A 20,727-nucleotide genomic window follows, 5' to 3' on the forward strand; every position below is an offset into this window, starting at 1 on the left:
GCTGCAAAACTCTCCCTGAAACTCCAGTTGAGCCAGACTTTCACAGATCAAGCCCATCTTATTTCAGGGAGTTTGCAGACTTCGAGCAGTTTGGGCAAAATTTAGTAATCTGTGATGTGAATGTGTAATGAACAGTGTAATGAAGTAAAGCCAAACAAAGCTCTTAGTTTGCAAAACTCTGCAGTGAAATTTTTCTGAATTTTGTTACTGATCTTGGAGGGCAGAGCTCGGTACCATATAGTCCTCAGCATCAAATGGTCCTGCTGCTCTGCAAGAGGCTTTGACATTTCAGTATATTTTTCAAATACATTTTGATTCCAAAATGAACTGAAATACTAGTTTCCAAATGTTGGTAAATCAATTGTCTTGGAAGAAAAAGGAGAGTTGAGATCAGATCAATGAAAAGGTAATTTTGTTGTGCCCTCTTTTGTTTTCCTAATCTTACAGTGTATTTGAAATGTAGAGTCATTTCTGATTTTTGTATGTGTCAAAACAGGACAGGTTGAGCATTCCCATTTTTTTCCTTTCAGATTAAGATTTCTACAAATGAAGCATTTTCCGAACAGTTTATTTTTAGAAATGGAAATTTGTGAAAAATCCTTAAAAAATGCACAAGTATGTTTCCATTAAATGATATCCCACTTACTTCTTGTCATCTCTTTTAGGAATGAAATAAAGGCTGATCAAAAGGACAGTGCATATGTTATGTTTTCTTGAGGTTTTGTTTTATGTATGGTCCTTATTGTAGCTTAATACACCGAGTGCTTCAGAAGCAAGGAGTTCTGCCTTGTATTTAGGGAGGGAACACACTGAACAAGCAGAAAGCCAAATCTTCTGGAAGGACTAATCTAAGGTTACAAAGAAAGTTCATTTCTCATCTAGAAATAGGATTCCAATCTCCTGATGCCCAGGTCAGTCTTCAGTAATGAAGCAGAAGGGATCTTCTTTCCACTTGGAGCAAACGCTTCCAGAAAACTTTCAATGCCAAAAATAACGATGTAGCAGTTTCTTTTTAATCATGTTTATTAAATGCAGATGCTGTGTTCTGCACTATCCAAGAAACAGATTTCACATCTGTCTCACCGTGTAAGTAACTTCTAGTTGTGAGAATTACCACACTAAATTCATGCAAATAAAGTCATGCAGGTACAAGAACGTTTGCAGGACATTGCTCAAAAGGAAAATGGCTCTGGTCCCATTTACAAGGTGTAAATATTCTACTTTGTAAGCAAAAATATCTTTAATTGAAGCATGACTTTCACTGGCAATTACTGGTTTTGTTTTCAGTATATGCCTTATGCTCAGTGATGGGCCAAAAATTTTCCACGAGCAGAATTCAAATGTACTGTTTTAAACTCATGTTGTGGAAAAAAGCCTGTTAAACATAATACAGAAAGGACCACTAGGCCTGTTTCAAATTTTAGTGGGTACAGGAAGGGAGGTAAAATTAGCATTTATTCATTATTTATCTACTTTTTAAATATTTATGACTAGGTCTAATTATAATCTATGTCTTTTTTTATTTTGGAGAGTGCCAATATAGTTAGATTCTGAAGAAGTGATATTTTGAGGCAAACAGCAGAATTAAAAATGGAGACTGACCAAAAAACCTGCTTTCTTCATTCATCTACGATTCCTTAGCCTTCAAATGTATAGAGATTCCATTTCATATTTTCTCTAGGAGAGCTAAAGGCTTTGAACATTGGCATTGTTGTTTTCCTACTGGCAGGTGATAAGTTCATCTGGTCATACTGATCCAGACACTGGGTCCTTTAGCACCAGTGTGGGATTCATTATAAAATTACGAGAGGCGTAATAGCGCGTTGGAAGGCTTGCATTCCTGTGGTAGTAACGTTGCAACCCTTTAAGTGTCTGAGCAGAGATGATAATGCTGAATTCTTTGTCTAGAATTTGAGGGGACAAAAAGGGTGCGTCCACCTTGAGGGCATAATTAGGAAAATAGCTTGGTCTTGTTTGTTTGCTGGTCTTTGAGAGTAGGCTGGCAGGCTGCAAGGACCTGGTCTCTTGTGAGCAAGAAAGGGTTTTGGTTCTTGCAAGGAATGAAGGATGTGGCACGTGACTGCGGCTGATTTGCCTCCTGACTCCGGGCTTGGGGAAGGGACTCGGCTCCCAGATTTGCCTTCAGACTCCCCTCTGCTCCAAAACACAAATCCAGAAACACAGATATCCATTCCATCCCTTACCCCTTGCTGGTGTATGGGTTAAGAAAGTCCCCAGGTAGTGCTGATTTATATTTAGTTTATATTCCTCTGAGGGCAGCTAGGCACGAGATCCCTCACTCCTGAGCGGCGTGTGGCAAGCAGTATGGCATGCTGGTGTGCCTTGCCTGGAAGAGGGAGGGCGAGGATGTTTCCTTTTTTGTGTGCAGGCAGTTAGCCCTAGACCACTAGGTTTGGCCCCAAAAGGCAGGTGGGTGGAAGTCTCAGTTCTGGGAAAAGTCTTGGAAGAGCTTCAGTCAGAGCTCACGAACACCAAAGCTTCCCAGCTCTAAGAGACAAGAGTTCAGGAAGCCAGACTTCACTTCTGCTCATCAGAGAACTTTTTGTCTCCTTAGAAAATTTGTGTGGAAGAACTGAGCGATGCAACTGGAAACCATATCAATTAGAGATGCACTTTGAATGTATTAAGTGCTCTAAAAGTGCAAAGTTCTGTGCAAAAATGAAACCAAAATTGGTCAATATTATGGCACTGGTATTTCTGTGTCTCATTTTCCCTTCTGTAAAATTGTACCCTGTAATTTTCTAATGCATTTAAGATAACTTTAGAAAAGTTTGATAACTCTGGGAGTCTGATGATCTCACAGTAATGCCTTTGTAGAAATGCAGGGCACAGGGACTGAGAAGTGACATTATAAAATAGGAAAAACACAGTTGGAATGTTAGATGAATAACAACGGCAAATGCCATTTTCTTCATTCAGTTAAATGATACAATCATTTTGTTTAATCATTGTCCTTTTTTCCGTATCCTTCAGTGTCCATCAAAAGTACTGCTGTTGTGGTATGCTCTGATCAAGTTCCCTGCAAGGGCAAGTAGAAGTCCAGGACATGTTTGCAGTCCTGGGAAGCATGGCAGGTCCTGCTCACCTAGGTGTAAGTATGTGGCTTTCCAACACAGGCTTTATCTTGCTGCTCCTGAGAGTGAGGATGGAAGCGAGAAGCGTGGGCAGCCAGAAGACAAGTGTGCGCCAAGATGTGCTTCTTCCCGGGGGGGTTGCTGGGAAGCCAGTGCGTGCATGCTCACCCAGCACGGTGAAGTTGCACCAGCTTCAGAAGAGACGGTGGTTGTGACTAGCTGGTGTGCCCTGCACTGTCTCTCAGTTACCAAGGCAGGAGAGCAGCTGGGCACTGTAGAAGCTTCCTTGTTTCAGGACATGACTTCTTGCTCTCTTCTTACCCAGCCTTTGATTTTCCTCTTCCTCCTCCTCTGAGAGAGCTGAGAGTTCTCTTGTGTTTCAGGAGCACCCTCTTTCCCTAGTCTCCTGGCAAACACACTCTGACATTCTCTCCCATCCTTGATTTCCCTTTGTCTACTGGAGCCTCCCTTTTCGTTCCCACTCCTCCCTTGCAGGCTTTCTGCTTGCCCATGATACTCCCAGCTCTCTTCCCCTCACCTCCTATGAAAAGGGTACTAATGGGCACTTGCAAACCTTTCCTCTGTGCGTGCTGTGTCTTGTTTCTATACCATGAATCAGTGGATGGTGATGCAGCTTTGTTGAAATCGTGGGGGTCATGCTGACCTGCGCTTGCTGAAGCTCAGGCGGTGGTCAGTGAGCAGCTCCGGGCAGCTGATCCCAGATGTGGCAGGTGAAGCTGGGGAAGAAGGTGTGCTGCGAGTTACTAATTGTGCATTTGTTTTAGCCTGCCTAACCCTGTAAATGAAGGTCTAGCTTTGTGGAGCCCAGTGTTGAACCCTGGAGATTACTGAGTAGGGAGAGTTGTAGGTACTTCGGCACCGGTGTTCATATCAAGAGCTATTAAAAATAATGAGATGCTGCAGCTTTAGTAATGATTTAAGAGGTTCTCCTTGCATCTCAGTATGAGGCTGATCTGATGCGGCCATCTTCATGATAGCATCCCACAGTGTTTTGTCTTTATGAGTACATCTTGTTCTGGCTTGTTTCAGAAATCTTCTCTTAGTTCTAAGGTCTGCAATTGTTGGCCTGTAATTAGTACCAATATTACAGTACTATTACTGCACTGGTCTGAACTGCTGCCTATTTTTAGATATGACATTGTTCAGGTTTTTGTTGCATAGCTTATTTGTCTCATCATGAATCAGCAGGCCGCTGAGTATAAAATAATGCTGTTTTTTAGAACAATTAGTGAAGACTTACGTAGATACCAGTTAGCCAATATTTACACAAATGTATCTTTAGATGGAGACTCTGGTCCTGTCCTAGGCTGAGGGAGACTCTGGTCACTATTCCCTTCTGGTGGCTTGAAATACTAAGTACCTGCCTTGCCCACGGGACAGGTAGGTGAGTGGATTTACACTTAGTCTGCAGTGAAATCAGATACTCGGCATGCACACGGGTCATGTAGGTAACATTTACCATAACTGAAACTGTGAACTGTTTGTCAAGAAGGTAAATATTGTTAACGTCTTATTGAGAAAGAGCCAGGTTTATGCCTTATGGAGGACTAATAACAGGAAACCTGATTTCATGAAAGCTTGGGTAGAAACTAGGACATATGCTGTGTCTGAACCCTACAGCTAATGTCTGAGTTCTTTCAACTTGCATCTTCTCTTTGAATTGTAAAATGTTAGTCCTCTGGTGGCTGTAGTGTCCTTGAGTCCCAGTTAGTATTAATCACAGATTGTGCAGCGTTTGTAGGTAAGTAGCAACTTCATATTTCGGAGGTCTTCTTTGAACGCCCTTAGGTTTTATTCACAAATAAAACTCTAGTCTCTTTTTCTTTCTCAACACTGTCGTTAAAGAGAACTTGCTTTCTGCTACACCTGGAAACCAAGACCAAGAGGTCCTAAGTGTAAAAACCCACTGAGTCTGGTAAAGAAAAAAACCATGCAGCTATTGAAGATACGGTCCTTGATTCTATAGGAGAAACTTTTAAGACTTTAATATCCCAGAGAGCAAGGCTGGTCTACTTACAGGCTCAGGCTGAATGAGAGGTAACTAAAGCTAATTAGAGACAGGCAGTTTCCATCTGTGATTTTAGAATCCTAGAAAATACTTACATTAGAAAGGAAGGCACCAGAGCATAGAAGTAGGAAAACAGAAATCAGGAGGCTACCTCCAACATGGATGTTTACTTCCCATGCGTACTGAGCAAGTCATCACAAAGAAACAGAAATGGGGTCAGAAAACAAAATGGGAGAAATTTTCACAGAAACACTTGAAAGGATTAATTTTGGAAAAAAGTGAGAGCGTGCAGTTAATCAGTTATGGCATGGCAATTAATATGAATTATTCTTTATCATTTGATAGCATTCAGAGGTGTCAGCAATAAATGAGCTTTTTTTTTTTTTTTTCTCTACAGAATCTGTCATTTTTTAACCTATACTAGCTGGCTAATTATTGCTTAAATCTCAGGAGTGTTAATGAACTTGTATTCAGTTCTGGAGCCTGGAGCACCCCAATGGGAGTCAGCAGCCTTCCATTTTCTAGGACACACCGGGAGACTCTCCTTCTCCCCATATACATCACCTTCCTGTGGGCTTCCAATGGCCAATCAGTCTACCTTTGTTCTGTGACAAAATACAGCTTGGGGATTAATATGGTACAGGGAGACAACTCCAGCTGCTTCTGATTTCCTCAGTAGAAGCCCATCTGTCTAGCTGCCAGGTTGTGATACGGTTGTATTGCTAGTTGCATTGACTCATACTCTCTTTTCCTAATGATGCACAGAGACCAATTATCCATATGTTGTTTTCAGTGTGTGCATCTGCCTTTCATGTGGTCCCTCCTGAGGGGTTATTGACGTTCCCATGGAGCATGAGAAATGGATGGGACTCTTGCAAGCAGCCTCTCTACTAATCTGTGAAGAGATCCTGAGGAGGGAACTGGGAAATTGTTTCCCTTCCCTTACAGTGTTGTATGATATATGTGCATATGAATCCTCTCTAAATGGGTTTTCATTTCTTTTTAATTTCTTCATTAAAAGGTGTCTCACACATATCTTCTTCCTATTGCTTATGGCTAGTATGCAGCTGAGCAAGTCTTTCAGTATCACGTCAAGGCTGCAAAATAAAGGAGAGTGAGCTGGCTTGTTCTCCGTGCAGATAAAAAAGGCTTGGCAAAAATATCCTGAGTATGCCTGCCCCCTTTACTCTGAGGTAGTGGTTGCACCCATGGGCTGCTGAGGGCCTCAGGTAGACTCCCAGATACGGCAAAGAATCAGCATGTGCTCATTTACGGTACTTGTTTTATTTGTATTCATTTGCTACCATTTGCTTTTACTTCAACATTACAGATGTTTGCCATGAATGATATTCTGAGTTGCTTCTTAGTTGCTCCGCTAAGGACTAAGCAATGTACAACACTGTTAAACAGAGCATCTTGCTTCAACCATACTATACTATGTTTTGCTTTCTTACTGGAGTCTTTTGACTTTTCATTAGGTATTTAAAATACTGGTGTTAACCCTAAGTGAACTGGGATCTGCATGGTGAGAGAGAAATCCAATCTCAGGCCCTGTTGCCACAGATGAAAAGTAAAAGTGCCTGAGCTCATTGGATTCATTTTTCAAGAGAGTCAAGTGGCTGGATGTGCTGGACCGTTTGCTCACGGCAGCCGGAGGTCTGTGGTGGGGGCCAGATACGGTGTTTATCAGTGAGGCTACCCATCATCCTTGGGTAGCCTGACATCTTCAGCCTTACATCTTCTGGCTTCAATAACATGCTGATTGTTAGATTAGAAAGATGCCTCATTAACACTTGTTACTTTTGGTAGGTTTGTTTTGACTGGACACAGTGGCATGATAGGAAGTAACAGGACTTTGTGTACAGAAATGGAGAGTTAACATTCTTTGTCTTAGCTTAACTTGGCAGAAGCAGAACCATGCCACTGAACCTAGCTTTTGCAATATGTTGGAGTTTGATCATTTATTCATTCTTAACTATATGAAACTTCTTCACATGAATATATCCTCACTTATGCTGAACAAATATTTTTAAATGCTTAATTCTTCCCTAATTTCATTTTTCCAGAGTCTTTACCGTGACAGAATCAAAGAATAAAATTCACTGGCAGTGCTGTGGCTCTGTCTTGTGGTTACATGCGCTTTCCAGTAAGCAGAAAAGTTTTGTCTTTGTACTTTGCCAGGTCAACACTCTTGTAAGAGGTGACGTGATGCTGATTTGTTAGGCTGGTTGGTCTGTTTTAAAAGAATTGAATTACAGTCTGAGGCATGCATAGCATCTCAATGAATAGCAGCATTGCTGTCTGCAGATATTTCTGGGGTTTGGTTTGGTTTTTTGTTTTGGTTTGGTTTTTTTCTGTTTCATTACTTATACTTAATGAAGGAAGCAGACTACTTAAAGGCACATAGGAAGTAACAATTTGGATCACACTGGTAGTTCACCAACTCTTGTTATGATCACAACTAAGTGCATCAGAGGAAAGTATAATAATATGCAGCATAGAGTGTACTTCATAACTTGTCTCCACAAAAATGCCCTTCTTAACCTCTTCTGTCTGCTCCCCTTCCCCTCTCCAGTTGTGAAGATGTACTCTGTAACATTACTTTCAAATTTTCTATTTGTAAGCTGCGCTATTGTTCCTGAGTTGTTCTCGTACAGGATTGTTTGGGTCCACCAGTCCTGCTTGTTCGCCTGTCTGAAGCCATTTCCTAACCCTGCAGGTTAGGTCCTGACCATCTGGGCAGGCTTCAGGTGGCAGCTGATCCCCTGGGAACCACAACAGATGTAGGATGTCTGAGAAATGTCTATGAAGGGAGGGGAAATGTCTTCAGGACAGAAAGAAACCCTGCAGGAAAGCTAGGAATAAACAGTTTTGGGAATTAACCTTGCATAGCAAGGAAACCAAGTATCAAATTGGGCAGGATGGAAGCTTCTCTGAGTTTTATATTCTTGGAATATAATTCTGTCAGATGACCGTGGGATGTGTCTCAGACTGAGTGGAAATACCTTTGCTGCCTATTATTTTGTGGGAAATCCACCAACCTCGAGTGAACATTTTCTTGCCAGCTCGTGTTCACCACTCCTTGCTGCATTACTGGCTACCTGTGAGTCAGATGTTCACAGTACAGCATTGACATTTCACATCACCTGAGTGAACCTGATAGGATTTTAAGGTGCTTGATCTCATCCAGACCATTCGACAGCTCAACATAAAGGCTGTTGAACTTCATTTCCTCCACCTGTCAGGTCTCTGTTTACACAGACGCCACCAGGTGACAGCAACGCGTTGAAAGGTGCTGATGCAGGCGGTACCCCTACAAAAGGTGAGCCTGGCCGCGCTGTAGAGGCTGTGCACTTCAACTAGTCCAGCTAGGAGAAAAAAAACCCCAAATGCAATGGAATTCAGGTATTTTTGTACATTCTTGTAAATGAGCAGAATTGCATCAAAATGCCACTTCCTTGAATGCCAGAGGAGTCAGTCAGTAACCCAAGGCAGTGTCCTCGCTCACGTCCCCAACACTCAGGACAGCTGGTAACTCCCCAAGGCTGGCTCTGAAAGCTGCTGCAGTCACCTCCTGCTGCACTTGTTCAGCCATGCTCGAGGTTTCTTCTGATGCAAGCCATTTCTCCAGGCTTCTCGTGCTGAGCTGTCACTCACAGGCACATTTCTGACCAAAGCTGTTCTCTCCAGAGCTTCACCATTCAAGGTTCAACAGCCTTTGGCCTTGTCCCGGTTTGGGAGGGGAAGAGGGATGAATACATACATCTCTGTCAACAAACATCTGTCAAGGACTCTAGCTAGCTGGTCCCCAGAGCAGCTCTGTGTCTCTTCAGCTCCTTCCCATATTTTTTTTTAGGTTTCTGTGAATTTGGGATTTTCTGGATTTTCTTTTAATCCTTTTGGGAGACTAACTACTTGCCCATAAAGGGACGTGATACCACTGTCCCCTCAGTGGTTTTGCAGAAGGTATGTAAGTCTCTTCTGAATTTAGCTGGAAGATTGAACGCTTCCAGACATATATACATTAGACTAATTGTTTTACAAATACCTGACTTTATTCATTTCAACCAAAACTTTTCAGTGGCTTCTGGCTGACTTGCAACTTTTGCCGGATCAACTGAAATGGCACTCTTTTTCTGCAAATAAACTGTTTATTAATTACTGACCCAGTCTTTCATGCTAGTCTAGTGTCCTATTTACAGCAAGTTGAAAACAGCTATGCCTTGATAAAATATGCATGTTTCCTATTGTTTTTTAATCAATTAATCGATTAATAAGAAACTGAGAAATTTTATCAATTTCTCATCACTGTCATGGAGGCACTACTCTGGAAACATGAGAAGTGTGTGCATCTGTCAGAGTTTCAGTTTGATTAGAAAGGTTGAGTACCATCAGTTAAAACACGAGATTTGTGAAGTGGACGCTCATTAGAAGTTCAGGAGTACTCACTGAAAGGTTAAATGAACTGTATTTTCCTTTTCCCCTGCTCCCCCAACCGAGTCGAAGAGATGGATGCTATTTCCCAGACAGGTGCATCTTGTGAATGAATCCCTTTAGAATTATTTTCTAATAGAACTGTGGCTTACAATGCCTTAAATAACTTTTTTCCCTAAATATACAAGAAACTGTTTCCATCTTTGATAAAGGTGTTTTCTAGTGTCTATTTTGGTGTTACTAAAACAAGCCATTACTATTTAAATGGCCTTAAATGAGGCAGTTTGTATAACGGCTGAAGAGCAACAAAACAAAAACAATGTGCCTTTAATACATACCCCAAACACATGCATATTATTTAAAGATATTTCAAGGGCCTAGTTAGATTTGGCATCTTTTAATTAGAAGCTTAACCTTGAGCTGTACTAATGCCACAATTAACTTGGACTGTTACTAATGAATTTTCTAAATACGTTTTTATGCAAGTTGTTACTACCCAATTGCTGGATGCAAGGGAGTGCTGGGGAACCATACAAGCAGTTGCAATAATGTCTGGGACTAATTGCCTCTTATGGTTTGGCCTTGCCAATTGCTCGGTTTTCATCAGCTTCAGTGATTTATTTTTCACAGAATCAGAGTCAGAAAATATGAAAGCAATCAAGTAGGTTTGCTTTTGAAAAGTATCATCTGTTTTTCATTTTCAGCGAGTGCTGGGGCAATGGTATCTTTGGGCTGCTGCAGATAGAGTCCAGTTCCTGGCTTAGTTGAACTTTGTGATTTGAGTGAGTTGTTTCCGCCAAGGTACTGCACAATATTCATTGATTTTTAGCTACATCAAAGTTTGGGGGCAGGATGTACAACTTCTTTGAGGCAGCATTTAGATGTATTATGTCCTCTCTGCCAACTTTTGTACTTAGCAGCCATGAGTCAGACCTTCCAAAGTAATGAGATTAAAAACAGTGACTTTTTTCTCTTTGCCATCTGTTTTATGAGTTGTCAGGTGACACTCTTGACAGATTTTTAGCTTTTCTTTGTAATCACAAATTTACACTATTAAAAAATATGAAAGCTGAGAATCTCACTTAGTTTTATTATTCCAGAACTGGGAGCTTTGAGAAACTCTAAATGTCGGGAAATTTGGATAAAATCATGAGAGTTGGCAGGGCTGTGGTGGGACAATAGAGCCCGTGCTCGGTTCTGCATGCGAGTGTGCAGGAGGGCGTGCACGCCTCTCCCAGTGATCTCAAGGGATCAAAGTTTGTCAAGGGCTCAAGGCCTCCAGACCCAAGAACCCAAGAGGACACAAGCCAGGAGTGACTGAGAAGTAAATGACAACAAGGAGCCACACACCAAGAGCGTGGTCCCCTTGAAAGGGTTGTGTGGGATGCCAGCTGCTGCTTGCCCATATCCTCTATTTTGGCTAGCTGTGTATGGATGGGGAGTTGAGGAAACTACCTCCTTCTCAACTGTACTGAATCCCTGTCAAAAATTGATTACTTGGCCCATGTACAGCTGTACTGTGGAGACAGCTGGTCTTTACATACTTCTGAGTTATGTGCCATGAGAACTCTTACTCTTGGGGTAGGAAAGGTCATGGTCTGACCTAACCTTTGTCTGTGACAGTGGTGCAGTGTTTATCTGCCCTTCAAGAAAAGAGAAAAAGTAATATCTGAATTTCCTCTCTGGTAGTGAGCCTAGGGATTTACTTGCCCTTCATAGAGAACTGTGCAATGTTAGGAAAACAGTGTTTACAAGACAAAGCTGCTGATGGCATTCAGAGCTGCTTTTCACCCGCTTGTCAAACTGGCTGCAGTCTGAGCTACTGGGGCACAAGAATAAATACTAAAATTAACAGTAGTGGTTTGCAGTTGCACATTCTGACCCTCATTTTGTAGCTGCCTCCAATAAGGAATTAAAAACAAAGGGATGTTGTTAACCTTGTATAATTCTTACGCAGTGGCCAAGTAGGCGAATGATTGGACAAAATGTCAAGAGAGAAATTACTCTTGCATTTCACAGAAATAAAGTAGAAAGTTGTTATCTTTCTGAATTTCCATGTTTGCATCGCATTTGAAATTGATATTTTCTAACATGATTTAAATAAGTTGTGAATGTACTTCTCTGATTTTAAAAACCTGATTATTTTATCCCAAGGAAGATCTGTGCATCATCTGAATGACACGCATTTTGGGAGCTGCTTGTGTTCTGCTGAAAGGTCATTAGACTAAGGATGAGGAATAGCATATGTTAGAAACTCAGCAATGTAATTATGTGTAAGAACTCTGCTACAGCCTTTGGTGATAAACTACAGTCTAGATCCAGTCCTTGAGGATCCAGACAGTATTACCTTATGAGTTACTTAGCCTGATTCACTGCTGAATCTCTTCTCTGTAGTCTAATGCTGTGCGGTGTGCTCCTACCCTGTGGGAAATGTGAAGGCAGTGGCCAAAAGAGCATGTGTGTGATAAAACCATTTCCTTTCAGTATTTGTATTACAGTCTCGCTTCCTTTTTTTGGATGTGTACAAGTGAAGCGTCAACTTTGCATGCAGAACTCAAATATACTCTTTTCAATCAGCCAAGCTAAGACTTGGTGACATGTATTAAAAAACAAAACCGCAACAACCAAGTATCTGGTGGTTTAGGCATTTTTGTACGCGTGCTCTTGGGTCCATCCAGGCATGTGGAATCCACAAGCTGTGTTCTGGAATTGGGGGAGGTTGAGAAATTGGCATTTAGAGCAAGACGTGTTGACTACACAGAAAGTTTGATTTCCCCACCCTCAATGACACTTTCACTTCATATCAGCTCTCTCGCTTATGCACGATATATATGCTGTTCCTACGACTCTCCATTGGCACTCTGCATGCTAACAACCAGCTACTGCGTGGTGCTTGTGGAAGTGGGTTGGCTAGAGGGAAGGATGTCAAGGAGAGGAGGTGCAAACCACACTTGGCATGCAAAGAGGTCTTGAGAGGAAGAGGTGGGTCATTGTCTTCTCCTGCTTCTGTTCTGGCAGATATGTCTGCTCAGATGTGCAAGAAATTGCCTTTTTTTTTTTTTTTTTTTTAAGGTACTAGAGGGGTAGAGCAATGAGAGTTTTAATATTACCAAGGAACTGAGAGGATCTGGACCCGTGCTGTGACTTGCAGTAGGTATCATATATACCTATATATATATATATATATGCCCAGAGGAATTTTTAAGTGGTGAATTGTCTGTACTTCGTACTGAACCCAGTATAATCCTTGGAGAAGATAATCTGATTTCAGAAGACTAAAGAAATTCAGAGGGGAAATGAGAGACTTGGGCAAAACAATGGGAGATCTCTTAGGCTGAAGGATGCCAGCTTTTTCTCAAAAAATGAGGTATCTTTAGATAAAACCAGGAAGCCCGTACCAAACCTGCTACAGGTAACTGTTTATTTTTGATGATGACTCACATGGATTGTTTTGAAAGTGGCTGGCAAAGTTATCTCTGTTCTCATGCCTCAGTCCAATTTAATCACTGGCTACCAAGGCTGGTAAGAAGAATAGGACCTAAATTTTGTTGAAGTATTGAGGATCCCAGAAATGTTCTTTACTGGTTTATTTTTAGGTATGTCAAACTGTCTTGAATGAGCTAGCATTCTGCATTCCCAGATGCACTTGTTTTAAGTCAGGTCTTTGACTTTTCTGAGCTTTAGTTAGCAAAATTTATGTTCTCGTAAGTTTTACTCCAAATTAGGTATAGCCAAGGACATCTGTGTAATTGGTTTTTTTCTTGAAAAATGGGATAATAATTAGCCATTTCTCCTTGTGTATTTGATTTACTCATGTGGAGTGCAAGCCAACCCTCCTTGAGGCTAGTTGTTTTGCTAGAATGGCAGATGCTCATCTATGGTCTTCATCAAATGAAGACCTTGGGAAAAACTGGGATATTATATGCAGGTGCAGGACACTGTTCCTCTCTGTCTCCACGCTTAATTTAAAGAATCCAGGCAATTGGTAAGCTGGTAAGAACAGATATTTTGGTAATGCAGATTCCACTTATAACTAGAATAACTTATGTCTAAGTGTGCCATGGTAATCTGAGCCAGACAGGTGCTTTAGATACACCTCAGAGCCTTCTTTCACAGGTGACACTGGGCAGCTCAGGTGGCAAGTCTTCCTCTTGTACCGGCAACCCCCAGGCATCTGGCAGAAAAGTAGCTGGAGACGGTGAGTGGGCCTGTGGGTTTGAGACCCCCTTCTCCCAAGTAACAAGCAACAAGACAAGAGGAAATGGCCTCAAGTTGCACCAGGGGAGGCTTAGATTGGATATTAGGAAAAATTTCTTCACTGAAAGGGCAGTCGGGCACCGGAACAGGCTGCCCAGGGAAGTGGTTGAGTTCCCATCCCTGCAGGTATTTAAAAGATGGGTAGATGTGGTGCTTAGGGACATGGTTTAGTGGTGGACTTGGCAGTGCTAGGTTAACAGTTGGACTTGATGATCCTAAAGGTCTTTTCCAACCTAAGTGATTCTGTGATTCTATGATTCTATGACCTAGAAGAGGCTGAAGGCAAATTTAGGTGCTAGGGGATCCCCTGCGGCAGCCATTTGGCTGCTTCTGAAGAGTGGATCAGATAGGACAGGTTGAGATAATCTTTCAGCCCCCCCCCTGATTTACACCTATATTTGCCTTTTCTGTGGCAGTTCAGGTAAAGGAAAACCCTTTGTTTATGTGGGAGTTTGGACATATGAGTGAGGAGCCTTATGAATGCGCTGTTTGCAAAAGACTGCTTTGGAGACTTGTGGTAAGTCTCCAGCCTTCTGCAAAATCAGCTAAAATGTATCGGTCTATTTATTTCTGCCTTTCCTAATCTCTGGGAGGGATTTTTTACCAGACGAGAGCCCAAGTCACAGACTCGAAGACTTGCAGCTGAATTTTATCATTGACTCATCACATGCCTATTGGTAAGCCATCTGCAAATAAGATAATTGTCTGTAATTTGGGTTATCTCATCTAAAGATCTCAATTTACATTGCTAAAAAATGAGCCTAATGCATATGACACAAGGATATTGTGTAGAATATCTCACTGTATCTATTGAAGAGCTCTTTGCAGGTGTAGAGTGCTTGTTAATGGCTAATTAGCATTATTTAACCGTACTTCCAGCCATTAAAACTCCACTGTCCCAAATGAAACCAAATCAAGCTTTTATTCTAACCTGTATGCAGAGAATAATTTCTCCAGCCATAACTCTGTGTAACTTGCCATTTGCTCTCATCTGATCCACTTATTAGCTCTTGACAGTGAATTGAGTTCAACCTCATCTGTCTCAGTAGCTCAGATGTTCCTAGGTTTCATCCTGAGAACCCCCCCCCACAGTTAACTCATTAAATCCCCATTTGTTTAATGGAGCAATTCTCCCATTTCAAGCAGTTGAGGGGTGAGAGCCCTACTCAATTAAGTAGGGATGCAGGCTGAAAAAAATCAGTACGTGCCACACTCAGCAGGAAGCTTTTTAGACTGGTAGAAAAGGGATGTGATAGATTGACTGCTCAGGTGGTAGCTCACCTGTTGCAGGTATCACAAAGCTGCAGGGAGCCTTCCTCCAAAGAAGGTACCTGCTTTGTCAGTTCAAGTATACCCCAAAACAGCACCTGCTTCACCTCTACATATACCAAGACACAACAAACTAGGATAACACAGTATTTTCTTTCTTCTTGGTTTCACTGGCTGGAGACAAGTTTGTTATTTACTCAGAACAAATGTCAGAGCAGGCTGTGGAAAGTAGCACAAAAGTACCCATCATTATCTGTAATTTCACTGTGATGTTCATTACCGTGTTTCACGAAAGTGATTTCCTTTATGAGGCAATTTCGTGCCTTACTACTTCCTAGTGCATCTTGCTGCTACCTTCAGATGTACAACTTGAGAAGACATTTCCACAAAATCCTTTTCAGTTCCCAAATTTTAAATGTTCAGTATAGTCCAGCGTGAGTGTCATTAGGCTTTAGAAACTGTAGATCTACTGTGTTTATGTTTAAATTTCATTTTCTAGAAATACTTTGTTATTTATAGCAACATGTGATTGATGATACTTCTGCAGCCTGGTGGAATCCAGTTCCTTGGTTCAGCAAAAGTTCACTTTTTGAGGGGTCACAGTGGGAACACATTATCTTGGAAGCAGTTTTCAGCAGTTTCCCATTTTGTCCTCCGTGCATGTACTTAGTTGTTTCGGTGTTTGTTACGCTGTGCTGAAATCCTGTCCCTACAAGCTCACTTCTTACTCCAGGTGGATGGTGTATTCTTATTTATACCCTTTCAGGTGTTGTGGCTGAGCTTGCCTTCTAAGCAAGAGAGCAGAGGCTTGACTTAGAGCTCTTTGAAATCAACCTTTCTGTTTAGTCTTATTGGACTTTATACTGAGTTAACTGCATACTCCAGTCAATTGCAAAAGCTGCTCAGCCCTTGCCCCAGCTTTCCCTGCCCAAAGCCCAGCACAGAGCAGGTTGTCATAATTTCTTTCATCCTTCTGCCAGTTTTTTTCAGTTCAGCCTGAGCGTCTGCTGTCTGATGTTTCTGCCACAGGATGTATGTATGTTTTACAGTAAACAAGGATTGTTTTAATTTCTCCAAGTTAAATTACCTGTAAAAAAAAAAAAATTGTTGCTTGAAAATGCTAATTGCACTTAGTCAGTCTAAAATGCACCAGTTAGTGTGTCTCACTTCAGAGCTGGAGGCATGTGTCTGAGCCCCTTGCTCTGCTCTCATGTCAAAGGCTGTTCCTAGTGAGCGCTGCTGGAAATGGGTCCCTGCTCTGCCAAGGCCAGCAAAGCAAAGGTAGAGGACATGGTACTAACCCCATCCAAGTGAGCTCTTGTGCTCCATGCTGCAGAAAGGAGCATGCTTGCTGCACCGTCTGAGTTGGGGATGGGCCAGGAAAATAAAAAGGAATCAATCAGATGCTCCTGAGGCTAAATGTGTAACTTATTTAGAGGTGTGAAGTTTGTATTAATGTGGAAGCGGGAATGGTGCGTGTGTGTCAAGAGAGCGAGAGGGAGAGAGAAAGGAAATAAAAATTCACAATTATTGGAAAACAAAAAGTTGAAAACCTGTGTGTTCAGATCTGATGCTAGTCAAATTTCTTAGTAGTTTCGAATGATGATGAATGGAAAGCTAGAACCCCCTGAACCTAAATATCCTTGCATTGTAGTTAGTCCTGCTAGACGTACATGTAAATCCAACAAAAGAACTTCTGTGTCCACAGGCGAAAACATACCTGTGTAAATTCTCTCACCCCTTCCTGCCTGCCTGGCCCACCTTGAACTTCTAACTAGGAGGAATCGGGAGAGGACACTGTGTTGGATTTGCAGTAAAATTTGGCCATGCACATATGCTGTAATTACATGTCATGCCAGACAATAGCTGTATTATGTCACCCTGATTAAAAAATGGACTGCTCTATCAATAAGCTACTGCCTATCATCATGTCAGTCTGCACAATGCCGTTGATTTAGCAGACTTTTAAGCAAAAGAATTATAACCTCTTTCCTTTTGATGACTTTATTAAATCCAGATTGATCTTTAATCCAAAATGTCAAGAAACCTGCCAGCAGCTTAGCAATTAATGAGAATAATGACCTGCTGTATAAACAGAGAATGGTGAATTAAAAGTACAGGTCGTGTCTGCGTATGCCAACAAAACACAGATAACTTTTTTTCAACTCTTCTTAATTCTCATCTTTAAAAAAAGACATAGACACTAGGGAGAGTCTGTTAATTGCAATTGAACTTAGGTTCCTATTTGAGTGCTCAAAGATTTTGGCTCAGAAATAGGGACAGCTTATGCTAAGTCTGCTGCAGTGATTCTGGCCCCAAGCTTTTCACTCTGCTCTTCTTCAAAGACTTCTGCCCCTGCTGCTGGGATTGCTTGACTAATCATAAAGCAGTTGCAGATCTGCTTAAATCATAGCTGGATGCACTGGGAAAGACCAAAATTGATGCCAGTTCACGTTAATATGCCAGAGTGATACAGCATCTACTTCACCAGAAGCTGAGTGGGTCCTGTAAGGAAGGAGGGAGACATCTAAAATGGGCAGATTGTTGGGACAGAAAATTCTTCTAAGCTTTCCTAAGCTCATCTATATCTACTAATGAGTCAGAGCTTTAATTCCCAATGAATTAAACAGATCAACTCCGAGAGAGTTTTGTACTTGAGTATTTTTAAGAATCCAGCCCTTAAATTCTTAAGTTATTTTGATGGTAGGACTGAAGTTCCTGAATCGCTTAGGCTGTGCAGTGTTGTACCTAAAATGCTGTAATTCCATTTAAAAATCCATACAACTCAGACACTATCTGTAAAAAATGTTCTCGATCAAAAAAAAGTGATACTCCGAGTGAACACACTGTTTCTGGTTCACATTTGTAATTAAAAGGGGTTTCTTTTAAAGATTAAATGCTTTACATTTTTTGACAAACATGGAAGTGAAACTGTGTTATATTTTAGTGTAAATTTTAACAGCACTTCTACTTTCCTTTCATGTTAACACAGGCCATGTTGGTAAGATTTTATCTGCATAAAAGATAAGAAACATCCCTATTACAGTACCAGGGAGGATGGGTGGAAGCGTAACTTGAGTCAGAGGCAAAACTCTTGCTTAGTTTAGTGAAAGCAGAGTTTTCCTAGTGTGTTTAAGAATATATTAGTTCTTTGTAAAAAATCTTGTTCTTTCCCTTACAATAAAACACCAGAATCTCTTAAGTACGAGAGCAAAAAGAGTCACTGTACTACCTTAAGCCTCTAAACACCATTGGAGACATTATTGCTTGAACAGTGTAGTTTTATTTGCTTGCATTATTAATCATGTCAAGCTACATCGGTTGTTTCTTGTATGTGTATTAATATCAAAGCCAAAGCTAATCTTTGTCAGATCCTGCGTGAGAGAACCTTAGAGCTCCCGGTCACTTGGATACAAGTCCCAGCTTCTTCCTTGGCCTTCCAGAGGGCACATCTAAAGGTCTTTTTCACTTGTTTTTGAAACACCGGGCCTTTCCTGACTCTCCGTGCTGTCTTCTCAGAGCTACCAAACCGGTGGCATTGTCAGCGTAGCCATCAGCTCCCAGCCCTGCTCTCCCCATCCCTTGCTCCTGTCGGCCGATCCCCCTCATCTTGGGCAGCGGGTGCAAGCTGCCTCTCTTCTAACACGCAGCAGATTTCTTGGTCAGTAGCTTCATACCAGTTCAGAAAGATGCGCTGTCATTTCTCAAACGAGTGTTATTTTCTAGGGATAAAATGGCAAATGTCTGTTTTGGCTGTAACGCTGCCCCCGCTTTAGCTGGGCTGCCAGCCCAACTGTGAGATTTGTCATGGTTTGTGAGCATCTTCTGATCTCAGATGAGTGCTTTTCATGCGGCTTCAAATGCTGTGTGTTCTGTGCTCCGAGACATTTCCTGACCACTCAGTTGAAATTTGTGATTAATTAGATCTCATCAGGTTGAAATGTAGTTAATTACAAAGAGAGATAATTGTTTCAAGGAGGGTGCTTGCACATATAATCTTTTCCTGTTGTTTTCTTTTCCCCCTAATTCTGCTGTTGAAAAACAACCTGGTTTTTGTTTTGCTGTGGAAAGACCCCATATGAAGAGGAGACACAGCTGGAGACTCAGTTGTGCACAAGATGTTGTCGAATGAAAATGTGAGAAATGAAGAAACGGAAATAGTTTTTTTCACTACCTCTTTGAAATCTAGTAAAGGGGCCCGAGACTGGTAAAGTTCAAACTTGGCCATTTACCTTAAAAGTAGAACATTGAAAAACAGGTACTTCTAGCAAGAAATTTCTGTAATTTCTCTTTATATAGCGTGAACCTGCTTCTCCTGAATGGATACGGTTTTGGAGATGTCCAGTGTAGTAATACACACCTGTTTTGTACCTTACTGTGCGAAGCTTCACATCCAATTGGGTTTATCTGGTATGTGGTATCTAAGTCGTGGTTGCGTTTCATTTATCAGCTTACGATTTTTTATGCACATAAACATGACAAAAGGCATGACAAAAGAAATATCTGTATTTGGATTGAAATGATCCATTAATATGAAAGACCAAGATATATCAACATCATTTGTATTCTGTGTACGTGCATATGCTAAATAATTTTGTTTTCAGAGTTGGATATATTATGGCTTTCTGACTCTGAAATAATTACAAGCCTCAGCTATAGCTGAAGTGTTAGTCACAGTGATTTCGCTCTGCTGGTAATGTTGTGAATATATAGAATATTAATACGGTGTGGGACAGCAGTAGTGAAGATGAATCTGTGGCTGTGCTAAGTGCTCACCTTGCCAGACAGCAACACTCATATCTCTGTCAGTACTTGCACCCATCCATGTGTGTAAAACTAGGAAACACTATTAAAATCAGATCCTTGTTCTGAGTAAAAAAAACATTATTTTTTTTTTAAATGGCTTTCTCAAAAAAGACTTACTTTCCTTGGTTTTCCAAGATCTCGTGTACCAGGTCCCATACCTATCCTCACATGCCCTGCTGTCTCAGTGCTGTCAATACTTTTCAGTGCTGTGCTTAATAGTAAGACCAAAATGTGCCAACAGCGCTTTATTTTATTATTCTGACTATACTATTTTGCTAATACTTTGATTTCTTCAGCTTTTCTCAAAATGGCTAGCACTTACAGCTTCTTTTCTTTTCCAGTGATATTTGCAGATGCTTGAGCATGTCTGGAAATTACAGTGCAGGTAATTTAAAACAGGAATTCAAATAAGCTTAAGTACTTCATTTGGAAACCTTTGCTGTTGACTTATTCATAGGCGAGGATCAGTCTGAGCAACAAGTATTACAGTCGCCACTATAAATTATGATTAAATTATCTTTTTAAAAAGAATATATATTTCCAAATGAAGACAAAAACGTTACAAGCTTAGACAGAGGTTGCTCAGAAGGCACTCTGCACTGCACAAGCATATGTTACCTTAAAAAGACGAAAGCTGTTGCTCCCTCTCTTAGACAAGGCAGCAAAGACAGACAACCACATCCTTGCTGTGCGCTTTGTGTTCTCAGCTGCAGCTTGGGGTGACCAAAGCAGCTAATTCCTCATTCAGCAGAGACCCGAGCTGGCTTCGGCTGTAGGATTTTTGCTGCTTGAGACAAACCTGAACGCAGGCACGCTTCACTGCCTGGGGTATACTAT

At 41.3% G+C, this 20,727-nt stretch overlaps 1 protein-coding gene across 2 annotated transcripts in view; it reads left to right on the plus strand.

Moving 5' to 3' along the window:
* Positions 1-20,727, plus strand: part of TMCC3 (transmembrane and coiled-coil domain family 3) — a 104,188-nt gene that overhangs the window by 17,050 nt on the left and 66,411 nt on the right. The window lies entirely within an intron of this gene.

The sequence above is a fragment of the Platalea leucorodia genome (assembly GCF_965183815.1).
Source record: "Platalea leucorodia genome assembly, chromosome: 4".
Classification (NCBI taxonomy): domain Eukaryota; kingdom Metazoa; phylum Chordata; class Aves; order Pelecaniformes; family Threskiornithidae; genus Platalea; species Platalea leucorodia.